Raw genomic sequence first — 16,197 nt, forward strand, 5'->3', positions numbered from 1 at the left:
TATTTTACATAATTTCTGTGGGCCAAGAATTTGAAGCAATTTAACTTGGTGCTTCTGGTTTGGGGTTTCTTATAAGGATGCGGTAAAGAAGTTGGCTGGGGCTGGGGGACCCACTTCCAAGATGGTGCACTCACACAGCTATTGGCAGGAGGCCTTAGTCTTTACTTACCACGTGGTCCCCTCCATGGGTCACCTTGAGTATTTTCATGATGTGCCATCTCCTCATTCCTCTCACCTTCCCTGCCTGCTTATCTCACTATGTTCTTCCCTTGGCAGTGGTTCTGAGGCCACAAAACCTAAAACACTAAAGAGGATTAGGGACCCTCCCTCAAGTAAAACACATATATACAACTATACAGACTATCCCAGATAGAATTTCAAGAGATTCTAAGGTCAAGTGTCATTTGTCCATAGATCTCTGTCAAACACAAATCTTTTTTTTTTTTTTTTTTTAATTTATTTATGATAGTCACACACACAGAGAGAGAGGCAGAGACATAGGCAGAGGGAGAAGCAGGCTCCATGCACCAGGAGCCCAACGTGGGATTTGATCCTGGGTCTCCAGGATCGCGCCCTTGGCCAAAGGCAGGCGCTAAACTGCTACGCCACCCAGGGATCTGATGTCAAACACAAATCTAACTGTATAACTCCCTGTTTAAAATCTTTCCAAGACCCCTAATCCCTTCAGGATAAAGAAACTCATTAGCATGTCAAAATCTGACCCCAGTTTACTTTTACAACAATATTACCATATTGAGTGTCTTCTGTGTGGCAAGTACTTTCATATTCTTTTTTTTTTTTAATTTTTATTTATTTATGATAGTCACACAGAGAGAGAGAGAGAGAGAGAGGCAGAGACTTAGGCAGAGGGAGAAGCAGGCTCCATGCACCGGGAGCCCGATGTGGGACTCGATCCTGGGTCTCCAGGATCGCGCCCTGGGCCAAAGGCAGGTGCTAAACCGCTGGGCCACCCAGGGTTCCCTATATTCTTTCTAATCCTTAGAAGAACCCTATAAGGAGTGAGTTTTATTCTTGGTGTTTTGGAGATAAGGAACATCTCAAAGATGAGATGTAGTGGGTCCAAGTCCCCACTGAGTTTTGCTAACTCTAAAGGTGGCATCCCTCTGTCAGGCTCACTGCCTCACTGTGTGTCCCATCTGCTGCTGGACACACTATACACTCCTTCCTTTGGTGCTTCAGAACAACTGATAATTTCCAGAACGCTGTGGGTTTCTGCATGTGTGGTTTTCTCTTCTTCAAAGTTCTTTCCTCTTCTCTCACTGTCTCTCTTCTCCAACCTTCATCCCTCATCATTGTGTTCTGGTATCCTGTTCTTTCTTCAAGACTTGGAGTATCACTTCTTTCATGAAGCTTTCTGTGGACTCCCCAGAATGACTCCCACCATTGACTTTCTAGTGACTTATCACATATTCTACAACCATCACCGGGCTGTGTTGTAATTTCTAATTTATTTGCCTATCTGCTACCATAAGACTGAGTTCCTAGAAGGTAGGCATCAGGCATCTCTCTAACCTTGTTCTCCTCAGCACTTGGCACAGGATGGCTGAGGTATATTTGCTGAGTGAGAGAATGAATGAATGAGTACATGAATGGCATTTTCTGCAAGAACACCTAACTAGCATGTAAATCACCCAGCTTTTGAATCCATGTGGCAGGAACCTCAACAGTTCCTGAGGTTTCAGCAGTTTTTAGACTGTCTCTAGTAAGCTGGGGGTGGCCAGGAGATGTCACACCTGGAAGTATTCTATCACTCCTTTCTTGACAATTCAGCGCCCAAAGGGAGAGGCCAGAGCAGTAATTTGTGCCTGCCTGTTGAAGCCATGTAATCCCTCTGAACAAAAAGGGTATCTGAGGTTCCAAACAATTACAGTGTCTCATCCAGACGTCCTATCATGTAATGCTCTGCTGACTGGGGACCAGGATCCAGGTGTGAGTCCATGTCTTGGGGCATTTTCCCGAAATATACTACATTTGGTACAGGAAAAGTGAGAGCCTCCTTTGAGAACTTGTGAAGGCTCTATTGTCTGTGGAATCATGCATGTTAAGGAAAAAAAGCATATGTCAATCAGACTTCAAGCAGTTTGACATGGTTCCATTTTAATAAGAAAAGTATAAATATATGTATATGTGTATAAGTATGTATATGGTAAAAGGTATATCAAAAAGGTATATCAATAATTGTGATCTTCGGGTTGTAGGATTTTGAATTATTTTTCTTTCCTTTTTTATGTTTTCTAATTTTTGTATAAGGTGTATGATTTGCTCATGTGATTTAAAAAGTCTTCTAGTTGTCAAAATAATAATGACCTGCAATAAGATAAGCTCTCATTGCAAGTTATCACTTTTCTTTCTTACTTTTTTTTCTCACTTTTCTTTCTTTTTTTTTTTTAATTTTTATTTATTTATGATAGTCACACAGAGAGAGAGAGAGAGAGGCAGAGACATAGGCAGAGGGAGAAGCAGGCTCCATGCAGGGAGCCCGATGTGGGATTCGATCCCGGGTCTCCAGGATCGCGCCCTGGGCCAAAGGCAGGCGCCAAACCGCTGCGCCACCCAGGGATCCCTCACTTTTCTTTCTTAACACAGATAAAATCACATATAGTTGGGTGCCTGCGTGGCTCAGTCGGTTAAGTGTCTGCCTTCGGTCATGATCTCAGGGTCCTGGGAATGAACCCGGAGTTGGGCTTCTTTTTTTTTTTTTTTTAATTTTTAAATTTATTTATGATAGTCACACACACACAGAGAGAGAGAGAGAGAGAGGCAGAGAGAGAAGCAGGCTCCATGCACCGGGAGCCCGACGTGGGATTCGATCCCGGGTCTCCAGGATCGCGCCCTGGGCCAAAGGCAGGCGCCAAACCGCTGCGCCACCCAGGGATCCCCTGGAGTTGGGCTTCTTAAGTGGGGAGTCTGCTTCTCCCTCTGCCCTTTTCCCTCTACCCCTACTCCTTGCTCTCTTTCTCTCCTCTCTCTAAAATAAGTAAATAAATCTTAAAAAAAAAAAAAAATCACACATAGTCTGCGCATAACAAAGGAAGTGGTTTCTAGAGCAGCAGAAAGACCAGGTGACTTTAATATGAAGGCAACTTTTATGAAGTCTATATTTATAAAAGTTCAGTTCAGTGAAATAGTTAACTTGGTTGCTTATTGTTTAGATCTAACATCTTTAAAGAATGTCAGGAAGCCTAGAGGTGGAAGATGTAGGGTATTTTCTGAATATTTTACTCAATATTGAGTGTGTCCAGCAGTAAGGAAGATCCCTTCATATTTGCGTTGTTGTTAGCTTGTTGGTGGATTTTCTTTTAAGGAAGTTAAATTGTGTTGTATTATCTATTTAAAAAAATCTAAGGGAAACAAGTTAGCTGAAACAAAGGCGGGGCTCTTCTGCTTCATTGCCTCTGTGTTGACAGTTTCCTTTGGTGCTGGTTTCAAAATCATTCATTCATTCGATTTCTTCATTCATTGATTCATCCAGGTTCCAGTTCTGTTGTAGTTCCTGGGAATGCAGCAATGAACAAAGCAAAGTTCTTGTCCTCACGAAGCAGACTTGCTTGTGGGAGGAGACAGAGCATGAACAAATAAATATGTAATATGTCAGGAGTGATATATACATGGAAGAACAGGTGGTGGTCTAGTGTGCTGGGGAGGGGTGGGGCAGGGGAAGTGCCATTTTTTTTGTAGCCCGACAATGGGTTTCTTTGATAAGGAGACATTTGAGTAGAAATCTGAAGGGGGAGAGAAGGAGCAACCCTAGGTGTTGGGCCGGCGGGATCAAGGGGGATCCGGAGGAACCAACAAAATGGCGGCAGACCCTCCATCTTGTTACCCCGCCTCGGGACCTCCCCGCCAGCAGCCCACCGCCCAAGGACCGTCATCAGGGGGAGACAGGGCCTATGCGGGAAGCCTGAACCGCGCCTCACCCAGACCCCATGTAAGAGCAGAAGCAGTTACCGCCCCGTACCGATTCCACCAGTAACATGCCCTAATACCTATCGCTCCGTATAGACGCACAACCCCTTACCCCTCCCCCTTAAAAAAAAAAAAAGCCCGCTGTTGTCCCCTGGGCGCGACTTCCCCGGCCTGAGACTTACCAGGCTTCACTCCCTTGCGGGGCTGCGGAACCTTGCCCAGAGTGCGTCCATTAAAAACCTGTTTTGACCAACTTTTGCCTGGCCTCTCTATTTCATTTCACTACCAATCAGATTAAACCTGACCATAAGTAAGGGCAAAGACCTAAGATGAAACTGTGCTGGGCATTTGGGGACACAGCTGGAGGGGCTGGGGGACCATGCATTAATGAGTCAGCAAAGGGTGAGGGCAGCATATGGGGTCTTATAGACCGCTGAGAAGAGATTGGCTCTTATTCTGAGTGAATTAGTCAGAAGAGACTCTCTGAGACTGTTAAAGGCTGTTGGAGACTAGGCCTTAGAGGGACCACAGGGGGGCTATTTAGAGAGTGTTAGAATAGCCGTGGGAGATGATGGAGGCTTAGATGGGAGAACAGTGAAGCAATGGGAAGTGAATGGGTTCTGGATATATTTTGAAAGCAAAGTCATCTGGGTTTACTGATAAATGAGATGTAGGATGTGAGAGAAATGAATCTGGGTTTTTGGCCTGAGCAATGGGGTCGATAGTGGTTCTACTATCTAAGAGAGGGATGATGGCAGGAGTAGGTTTGGGGGTGTTTCTAACTATCTATTGCCTAGTAACAAACCATCCCAAACTTGGGACTTGAAACATCAACCATCGTTAATTCTCACAAATCTGCCATATGGACAAAGCTCAGTAGGGACTTAGTGGGTGCAGGTGGTATTAGTTGGAGCACCCAGATGCTGGCTGGAACTATTTCAGATTTCATCAATCCCATGAAGCAGTTGATGCTGCCTGTTGGCTGGGTCCTCTGCTGGGACTGTTGGCCAGCACACCTCACCTCTCCATGTGGCTGGTGGCTCTCTCACAGCATGGTGGCCGGGCTCCAAGAGTGAGCCTTCCAAAAACAAGGTGGAAGTGCATGACAATTTTATGCCCTAGCATAGGAAGTCTCACCACCTCATTTCTACTGTTCTCTATGAGCGAGTCACAAAGATCAGTCCGGTTTCAAGGAGAGGGGATATAGGCTTGGTGGGAAGTGTCAGCATCACATTGCAGAAGATGGGATGGAAGGTACTGTGATTCTCATCTTCAGAAAATACAATCTGCCACCAGAAGAGTCAAGGTTTGTAAAATGTGAGTGGGGATGTTGAGTGGGCAGGTAGATGTATGAGTCCAGAGAGCTCAGAGTCAGGGAAATACAATCTGAAGGCTTTAGGATATTGCTGGTATTTAAAGCCATCTAGAATAAACAGGGAGAGGGAGAGGGAGATTATTAAGCATTACATTATTTATTGAGTGGTTATATACTCAGCATTGTGGGAGATTGTGGATACCACGGGGAAGAGCTCACTCCCGTGAAGGTAGAATTCAGCTCAGTTTCTGACTCTCGAATTTTTCTCTTGCTCCCATTGCTCACAGAGGGGGAGCCCATGATTAGATCTAACAAGCCTCTTTTGTCCTCAGGAAGCTGACCTCTCTGCAGAGCTTGGAGTGCCCTCAGGCTTTCCCTGAATAACAATAGCCAAAAGTATTCAGATTTTTAAAAAACCAAAAAAACCTTCAAAAGGGCAATATTGAGAAATAAAGAGCTGAATTATTCCATTGTTAGGCAACTCATGTCCGGGTGAGAGAGAACAAGAAATTATGGTGGTTAAAGTATTCACTGAAGGTTAAAAAAAAGAAAAAAGAAACTAGCAAGCCACTTTTCATCCTTAAGAGATCTGATGAAGTTTAGAACCAAGGCTCTATTTAAGATCTTTGCTTTATGATCAGACTAAATGCCAGATGGTCGGAAAAGGGTAAACCATAGCTTCTGAGTATGGCACATAGAAGCTTTCATAACCTGGTCCTTTCCTTTCCAACCTTATTATATTACATTATATTCTGGTCACTCCACTCCCAAATCCCCTAAACGTGCTACACTTATTTACCTCTGCCTGGTTTTGTTCCCCTATTTGATTCCTGGCAAACTCCTACTCATCCTTCAAAGTCATCTGTTCTACAAAGCAGGGGGTTGCAATCACCCTTCTGAGTGCTCCTGTAGGCTTTTGTAGTGCTATATTGTTTATCATCGAGCAGACAGCCAGTTCCTTAAGGGCAGAAGCTCCAGGCGCTTTCTTGGCAGCTCAAGTACCCAGTAATGCTAGGCACAGAACTGATTATTTATGTGGGAAACAAAGGTAGAAGGAAATGTAGATAAAATTAAATTTCCTTATAACCTGTAGCCCATTGACAAATACTTGAAGTGGGCAGAGGATAACATTCCCCCAGGAAACTCATGACTGTCTCACTGTTAATGCTTTGTTAGAGGGAAAAACAACCTTAGCTTGGCAATAGCAAGGCCACTGGGATCCCGTGATTCTTCTTCAGTATACAAAAGTCCTTCTGGAAACCTCCCTTGTCTTTATCTTTCCCACCTTCATTAGTATATAGTCAGTTGCTCCTCACAATCCTGGGGCACCCATGATTCTGCCCTGGGGTGGGTCCTGTCCCTGTGCTTTCACAAAACCACATTTTTGCACCAAAGACTTCTCAAGAATTCCTTCTTGGCCATCTGCTCTGAACCCCCACCAGCATTACCATGTTAATAATCACTACATTTTTTCTGGTTTTGGAATGATATACTAAAACTTTAACAATGCTCTTTAGTGTAGAAAAGCCTTTAGTTTCTGTTCCCATTTCCTGGGTCTTGCTTCTTGACATGCCTGAGTGGCTCATCAGGCAGGATTTTCACTGTGGAGAAGTCTCTTGCTTGGAAAGAAGACCCATGGCTTGGACAGGAGGACAGTGTTATCGTAAAATCCTGGGGCTTGGTTTCTGCCTACTTCACAAATAGGGGTTAGGGAGCCCTATGGTCTCACTGATTTACTTAGGAGTTTGTCTTTTATCCTGAACCACCCTAGCACAATTATCTGTTGCCTTCCCTTATAAAATCTAAAATGTCAGGAATCAATTGGGCTTAACAAATCATTTTGATTACCTAAACGCACTGGCTATAGAAGCTGGTCCTAATGCCATTTTCGAAGCTTGAAGAAGCTTGAAGAACAAGGGCAGAGGGATGTAGACTGTACTATTTGTAAAGGTGACACAGTTGTTTGAACAGAGCTTGTCTTTTGGAAGCTCTGTGGTAGCATAGGAGATAATAGAAGAAGTCCCTGCAGGTCTATTGCAGACAGTTACTTCCAGGGCTTACGGATAATAATATCTGGTTGTGAATGAGTGGGGTGAGTGTCCCTAGAATGCTGAAGATTTTGGGGAAGTAACTGATGTACCAGAAATTCCCTCTCTGTGTCCCTCAGTGGCTGTCACTACTAAGAAATAAAGAAAAATCCTTCTATCGGAACAACAATAAACGTTCTCCTCTTCTGTTGTTATACAAAACATAGTGAGGTTGTTGTTTGAGGTACGTAAACTTTATAACAATGCTAACCGGTCTCAAACCAGACATGGATGTGGAAGGTCCTGGCATAGGTGATGAGTTCAGGTAAGTCTACCTTCCATTCCAGTCTACTCACCTCCTGAGCTCTCAGGAGATCTTGAGATTTTCTCTGGAACCTCGGTGGCCCTTCTTCCCTGGGGGCATGTGGCTCCCTGGTGGGGAATTACCAACCACCAAAACTAGAGATGCCACAACCTTAGTCACGAGAACAGTTATCACATGCACAGTTATCACATGTGGTGCTAGGAAGCCAAGGTCCAAGTGAAGGGGAGGGAGAGTGAATCTGGGAGAAGAAACTGGGAAGAAGCTGGAGGAAGGGAGTGAAGGAAACAGGGTGATGGAGCCAGTACTTGGACCCAGGGAGGTCAGATCCATTAAGAGAGAGTGGGAACCAAAGGGGTCGTGTTGAAAGGCTGCTCAGGATTCATTTGCTATGTCTTGATGCTCCATCTGGGACTGACAAGCAGAAGGAACAGCCTTGGTTTACTGTGCTGGGGTAGCCAGTACTGTTGTTGCTGTTCAGGTGCAGCTTCATCTTTCCTCCTTAGTAGCACCTTGAACTGAAATATACAACAATAGGTGTGTAGACCTGAGCAGGGCTGGGGAGAGTATCTCAGATGCAGGAGATGAATGGGTGGGGCTATGTGTGCTTTGGGGTGCTGTGGTGGGAAGAGAGGTAACGAGCAGGCTGGATGCTGGGTCTTTCTGTGAATTTTCTTCACTAAGTCCTTGGAAGGATCTCTGTCTCCAAAAAGACACTGTGATTGACTTCTGACCTAGAAAATAAAACGTGCTTGCCTTTCTACTGCTATGGAGCCCTATTTGAATCAAGCAGCACTAGCAGTTGAGACTTCCATCCTGAAATCTAACATTTTAAAAAAAGATTTTATTTATTTATTCATGAGAGACACAGAGAGAGGCAGATACATAGGCAGAGAGATAAGCAGGCTCCCTGAGGAGAGCCTGATGTGGAACTCGATCCCAGGATCCTAGGATCATGACCTTAGCCAGAGGCAGACCCTCAACCACCAAGCCACCCAGGTGCCCCAGGCTTTTATTTTTATATTTAACTTATTTATGCCTTTATATTTAAAGTGTTTTTTCTTTTTTTTTGTAGACAGTATAGATTGAGACTTGCTCTGTTAAAAAAATCTGCCTGACAATCTTTGCCTTTTAATTGGAGTGTTTAGACTACTACTTTAACATAATTCTTGATGCAGTTGGGTTCAATCTACTGTCTTGAATTTTTTACCTATTTGTTCTATCCATTCTTTATTTCTTTTTTCCTTTCCTTTCCTTTCCTTTTTTTTGCCTTCTTTTGGATTAATTCAGTACATCTTACAGGTCTCTTTATCTCTGCTCTTGGTTTGTTAGTATATCTCTTTGTTTTAATATTATTGTTATTATTTTAAAAGACTTATTTATTTATTTTAGAGAGAGAGAGAGAGAGAACATGAGTGGGAGGGGCAGTGAGGAGAGAGGATCTCAAACAGACTCTGTGCTGAGTGTGGAGCTTGACACGGGACTGGATCTTACAACCCTGAGGTCATGACCTGAGCTGAAACCAAGAGTCAAACGTTTAACTGACTGTGCCATCCAGGTGCCCCTGTTTTATTATTATTCTTTAGTGATTATTCAAAGGTATGAAATATACCTCTTTAACTTATCACAGTATAGTACATATGATGTGAGAACCATACAACAGTATACTTTCATTTCTGCCTCCCATCCTTTGTCTTATTGTTGTCATACATTTAATGCCTACATATGTTATAAACTTTGTAATATCTTGGAGTTTTTTAGCTTTAGATCAGAGGTTGGCAAACTTTTTGTGTAAAGTTCCAAATAGCAAATATTTTAGATTTTGAGGGCCATACAGTCTCTATTGCAATTACTTAACCCAGCCATTGTAGCACAATAACAACACAAATAGTAAATAATGAACATGACTGTGTTTCAATAAGCTGTATTTACAAAAACAGGCAGCAGGCAGGATTTGTGAACTCTGCTTTGAATAATAAATTATATATTACAAAACAAGATGTTTTTTAAAAAACTTATTTGTTTGAGAGAGAGAGAGTGCATGAGTGGTGGGGAGGGGCAGAAGGAGAGGGAGAGAGAATCCTCAAGCAGACTCCCCACCGAATAAAGATCCCAACACAGGATTTGATCCCAGGACCTGAAGATGATGACTTGAGCCAAAAGCAAGAGTCAACCACTCAACTGGCTGAGCCACCCAGGTGCCCCAAAAAACAAGATGTTTTTAATTTTGACCCATGTTACCATGTCTGTCACTCTTCTCTCCCCTACCTTTTTGAGATTGCAAATTCCATTTGACATTATTTTCCTTCTGCCTGAATAATTTTAACATTTCTTGAAGAGCAGATATGCCTGCAGTACATCATCTTAGCTTTTGTCTGAAAAGTCTTTGTTTTGCCTTTATTTTTGAAAGACATTTTTGCTTGGCATAGAATTCTAAATTGACAGGTTTTTTTTTCTTTCATTGCTATAAAGATATGTCTACTTTGTCTTCTGGCTTCTATGGTTTTAGTCAAGAAATCAGCTATAATTATTATTTTTTACCTTATATAAGTCATTTTTTCCCCGTCTGTATTCATGATTTCTCTCTTTGAGTTTTCAGTAATGTGACTATGATGTGGCAGGTGTTTTCCTTTGCATTGGTCCTGCATGGGGTTCTCTCAACTTCTTGGATCTGTAAAAATTCTTGGACATTATGTCTTCAGATATTTCTTCTGCTCCATTCTCTTTTTACTTCTTCTGGGATTCCAATTGCATATATGTTAGACTGTTTGAAATTTTTCTATGGTACTTGGATTTTACCATCATTACCACTACTACCATCATCACCTCTACCATCTCTATCACCACCTCTTTATCCTTCACCCCTACACATCATGACCATCTCCACCACCACCACCTCCATTTCTACCACCTCCACCTCTATTTTTACCTCTACCATTACCTTCATTACTACCACGATCATCATTTCCACATATAGTTTTTACTAAGGGGCAGGTATTATTCTAAGTGCTATTAACTCTTTTAATCATCACATCAAATCTATAATATATCTATATACATACTACTAGTATCTAAATTTTACAGGACTTGGGAGAGGTGTCTGTACTAAAATGGAGGAAAATAACACAAAGAAAATAATAATAAGGCTCTCTAAAGCCTTAGTCTATGATATTGAAAAGTTGTTCTAATACTGAATCTAGTGACTCTGTTTCAGAAAAATTCCTTCAACCAATCATTCCCTCATCAAACAGTATGGGATGACTACTATGTGACACAAAGGGACACAGATGAATAGCCAACAAAGATTGGTAACACCTGCCCCTCCCTGCATCTTTCTCTTTCCTCTCTTTAGTCAACAGACAAGAAGGGTTTGAAGAATCAGTTGCCACCACTCTACCCATATATCTAATAATATAAGCTTTCAGCTTTGGGCCTGTGCCCCTCTGGAGGTCAAGATTGCCTGTGGGTTTCAGAGTGCCTTTGACCACAGGTGTTGCTTCCCTACCTCTACTTCTTACCCTCTTCAGAACTCTTCCTGCTTTGGAAGTCCAAATGATAGGTTGATGGGTGAATCACTTTGTGGTCCTAGGCTTGGAACTGGGCAGCTAAGCTACTTCCTAGGATTCTAGGCTTGTGAGGTTTCTTTTCTCTGTCTTCTACATTCCAAAGTCCCAAGAAATAAGTTTGGTGGTATTGGACTTGCTAAAAATCATATAAACTAAAGTTTTCTCTCTGGAATACAGTTTTTAAAGTGAGAATTAATGTGTGCCCAGGACAGTTCTGGTTCACACCTATTGTCTGAGTGTAACTATTAGTTGCATCCCCATTCACTCACAAAAAGTTACATGGTCATCTGAAGTTAAGAGACCTCCAATCCAGTGTTGTGACAGCTTAATCTATTTTCTCATCTGTTAAGTGAGTCTAACAACAATTCTCATAAATGTTATGAAGGCAAATGAAAGATGAAAAGGGAGTGCTTTGAACTTGCTAAAAGAAAGACATTCTAGAAATCCAAGGTGGTTTATAATTCCTATTATAATTTTTATTATGCCTGCTGGCTGTAACAGATGTACTCCAACTTAGGCAATAGCTAAAACTTTCATGCTGGGATCATAATTTTGCAACTTTAATGGTATATTCTTATGAATTTATATATTTTTTTCAGATGCTTTCTCTTTTTCTGAAGGTCTTAAATTGTCTTTACCTCTCTCTCACTTGTTTCTTCCCAAAACTCTCTATCCCTCAATCCTTCTGTACCTCTCTCCAAAAAGCAGTGGACTGCTTTTGTGATGTGGATGTTGGGGTATCTAATGGGAGCCATGTCTGGGCAATAGGATGGGCTCCAGTATCTCTGCATTGTCTAGACCAGGGGTGGGTAAATTTTTTCTGTAAAGGGCTAGATAGTAACTATTTTAGACTTTGCAGGCCATATGGACTCTGTTGCAACTACTCAATTCTGTCTTTGTAGCACAAAAGCAGCCATAGATGATAGTGAAGGTGTTTGTATTTCAATAAAATTTTATTTATAAAAAGATCCTTGAGTCATAGTTTGCTGGCCTTCTACTCTAGAGGACTATTTGAGGGATTTAACCTGGGATCTCATCTTAATAAGCTATTCTAAACCAGATGTAGGAGACATGTTAACATTTAAAGGAGGCCTCAGGGATTAATAAGCCATTCTAAACCAGATGTAGGAGACATGTTAACATTTAAAGGAGGCCTCAGGGATTCCATCTTCAGGGGCTAAATAATAACTCCCTTCTGTCTTTTGAGAAAAGGAGTTTTCTTAGAATGATGATAGGTCAGTATAGGTTTATTCATTATCAGACATTTAAGGAAATTAAGATCTTAAGTATTGACCAGGCAATACTGGTCTCAGTGACTGACAGTCACTGAGAAAATTTAAGTGATTGGTTTACCAGGCCATGCCAAATACTTGTGGTGGGCAGAGAACTCCACTGCACAGATCTCTTTTCACCTATTTTTTCACTTTCACACTGCTATCCACCTCATTTCCGTATTTACCTCCTTTGGAGAAAAAAATAAAAATTTCTTTGTTTTTATATGGATGAGTGGTCTTGCAAGAGCCACTCAAAGGAGGTAGAAGGGTGGTTTCAGATATCAAATAATTGAAGGTAAATATTGCAACTCTGCAAGAATGATTGGAAACCTATAGCATGGTTTAGCTCAAACTAGGCTTCTTCTGCTCCTAGTTATGGGTGCTGACTTCAGGATGGCTTTGCCAGTCAATGCACAAAGCCTCCTGAGACAACAGCCCCAATGGGGTCATGTGGTTTCATCGTTGCATTAAGTATCTCTGGTGAGGTGATGATTAGCACAGAGTAAATGAGCCCTTATGTCTACTAGTCTCAGAGGGCTGAAAGGTCAGTGAGCACTCATTGATTCTGTTGTAATGCAGTTATGGATCTTCTTTCTAGGCTCTGGGTTTCTATCACAGGACCCTGCTGAGGGCCATGCAAGAGGTGGCCATTGGCAACAGGACCTTTGAGAGCAGCTCTTCCTGGAGGAATCATAGTTCTCAATTTATGTGTATGTTAGGTACCAAGAATTGTTAATAAGTTAGTTGTTTGGAACCTGGAATATACTCTCATGGAAACAATGTCATGTATTGTGGTAAGGTGGACACCAGCTTACTTATTTAAACCCTTGTGAACTGACCTATTAATACTGCAAAACCTGACCAGTGTGTATAGAGAGCGTTGGGGGACCAGCAGATATTGGTGGGATCATATCCCCCCGTCCTCAGGAGTATCAGAAGCTCCCTCCCTTCCTGCCCCATCCACCCTTGCAGACACTCACTCACTGTGGGTTTCAAGGCCTGAGAAACCCAGGGGGCAGGAGGAGGAAGAGCTGACTCTGGGCCCCAGGGCAGTGGGTAGGGGCAGTTACAGGTGTACAGTGTTTCTGCGTGGGAACCACAGGCTGCATCTACTTCCAGTTGACTCCTTTATATTACTAAATATTATAATAATGTTTATTGTTTGTCTTAATCCATCAGTAATGAGAATTCATTTTAGAAAACTTAGAACATGTAGATAAGCAGAAGGAAGGAAATGTAAAGGCTCATTTGTCATCGATTTGGTATACCGACTTCTAGTGTTTTTCTATAAATGTGTATATACACATATATTCTTATATTCTGCATAATATTTGTAGCTTATTCTTCATTTAATAATACATTGTGAACACTTTTTGTATCATTAAATATTTTTCTACTGCATTTCAAAATGGGTGGATATACACCATAATGTATTTAACCAACCTTCTACTGTTGGACTACTAGACTTTTCTATCAAAAAATCATCCGTGATGAAGCCCTTGGAGTTGTGATCATCACAAAGATCCACTATTTTTTCCTTTGGATAATTCTGAAAGAGGTCAAAAGGTGTGTTGAGTTAAGACCTTTAATAACTTACTGTCAAAGTAACTTCTGTCCCCAGTTTGTAAGAAAACTTACCTCCACCTTTCTAATACTTGATAGTAAAAAATTTAAAAACTCTTTGCTAAATTGATAAAACATAATAATAGGTTTGGTCACAATTTTCTTTCTTTCTTTCTTTCTTTCTTTCTTTCTTTCTTTCTTTCTTTCTTTCTTTTCTTTCTTTTTAGAGTATTGGTGAGCTTCTACATTTTTACATGCTTATGAGCCCTTTTGTGAATTGACTGCTTTTTTCTTTAAATCACAACATTGGTGTCTCTGGATTGTTAGGGCCCTATGGAACAGAAGTGAATGGATTCAGGTTTTATTACCCTTTGAAATGTAAACACACACAAACCTTTCCAGGGTAATTAATTCTGTCTCTACCTCCCAAGTCTTGTCTTCATTCTCTCATACTCTGACCCATGCTGCCCTCACAGTCAGAATTACCAACATATTCACATGGTTTCCTATCATACCCACACGGGGCCCAGTGTAGTGAAGTTTCGTCTATTTGGAACTGTGAGCTTTTACAGTAATAGGAACAGAGAACGAAATTGGATCAGTAAGACAACAGGGATCCATGGAAGGCCTTAAAGCCAGGAAACAATGCATCTGTTATGACTGGACATTTGGGTTGTTTCTAGTTGTTGGCTACAGTAAATAAACTTGCTAGAAATGCTTAGGTATTTGGAGGGTACATACACCTGTTTTGACTTGGGTATTTATTTAGGAGTGGAACTGTGGGTCCCAGTGTAGGTGTATGCTTAGCTAGTAATAGTAATAGTATGTTTAGCTAGTATTTAGTAGTAAATAATGTTAACCAGCTTTCAAAAAAATCCCCAATTTACACTTCAACCAGGCAGAAGATGAGAGTTCCAGGTGCTTTAAATTTTTACTGACTTTTGATATTTTTAGACTTCTAATTTTAAGTTATTCTGGAAGGCTTAATATTTTTTTTTAAGATTTTATTTATTTATTTAAGGTGGGGAGAGAGCACAGAGGGAGTGGGATAAGCAGACTCCCTGCTGAGCATATATCCTGATGGCAGGGCTTGGTTCTAGGTAGGACCCTGAGATCATGACCAGAGCCAAAGGCAGAAGCTTAACCAGCTGAGCCACCCAGGTGCCCCCATATTTCTTTTAATAAACTAACGTGATACCACATATAATTTGTATTTTTACTTTGTCGATTTTCATTCATTTTAGTTTTAACATAGATCTTTTAATTTCTCTAATCTAGACACCATATTTTGTAGAAACACTTCAAGATTTTATTTAACACTTTCTAATAAAATTCTAGGTATATTTATTACTTTATGATTAATTTGCTCCTTTTGTACTATCTATAAATAAAGATTGACTTAGGCTCATATCCTGCCCGTACAACTTATTAGCTGTGTGACCTTGGGCAAATCTCTGAGAGCTTTGGGTTCCCCACCTGTGGAGTAGGAATAAAAAAATCTACATCTTAGGATTGTTGGAATGATAAATGAGATACCATATGTAAAGTGTCTAACATGTAATACATACTCAGTAAATATTAGTTTCCTTCTGTGTTGGAGGCAAAGACATCAGGTGCCTCTTTAGTATTCTTGCCTCATTAGTTCACAAAGCTATTAAAAATGGGCACTGCCTTGCTTATCTGCTAACTATACCTAACCAGTTGGAAAAAAACCTAAACCATTAAGCACTGCCTTGACTTCATTTTACTTTTGGTTTGCCCTGCACCCCATATGAATCTAAACACCCTTTATGACATTCCTGATCTTGCTCCAGGACACAAATATAATATGAATCAATATAAAACTTGATCTTTTGATGCTCAGAATGTCATCAGACAAAATGATCTTGCATTTGTGATTTTGAGAGACTTCCACAGATTTGTCAGTTGGAATACTATCTCTCTCTCTCTCTCTCTCTCTCTCTCTCTCTCTCTCGCTACATTTTGTGCATATTACTTCAGCACTTGACATTTATATCCGTCTTCTAGATGGTTGGACTGCTGGCTCCCCAGTTTAGTTAGAACTTTGCCAAGTAGCTTGGAAGAGGGGACCCACTTTATATTCTGGAGCCAACTTCATGCTCACTGACCAGAGATCCATCTCTGCCACCAGATGAAGATGCTGGCACCCAGTCCACTAGACTCCTGATCCTACTTATTAATG

At 41.3% G+C, this 16,197-nt stretch overlaps 1 long non-coding RNA gene across 1 annotated transcript; it reads right to left on the reverse strand.

The window, feature by feature from the left end:
* Positions 1-2,970: 2,970 nt before the first annotated feature.
* Positions 2,971-11,213, reverse strand: LOC144311786 (uncharacterized). The gene is made up of 4 exons (XR_013377310.1): positions 11,110-11,213; positions 10,133-10,327; positions 4,110-5,350; positions 2,971-3,568 (listed from the first exon to the last, which is right to left on the reverse strand). It is a non-coding gene; the product is annotated as an uncharacterized LOC144311786 (long non-coding RNA).
* Between the last annotated feature and the right edge of the window lie 4,984 nt (positions 11,214-16,197).

This window comes from Canis aureus, chromosome 4 (genome assembly GCF_053574225.1).
Source record: "Canis aureus isolate CA01 chromosome 4, VMU_Caureus_v.1.0, whole genome shotgun sequence".
NCBI classification, from domain to species: Eukaryota; Metazoa; Chordata; class Mammalia; order Carnivora; family Canidae; genus Canis; species Canis aureus.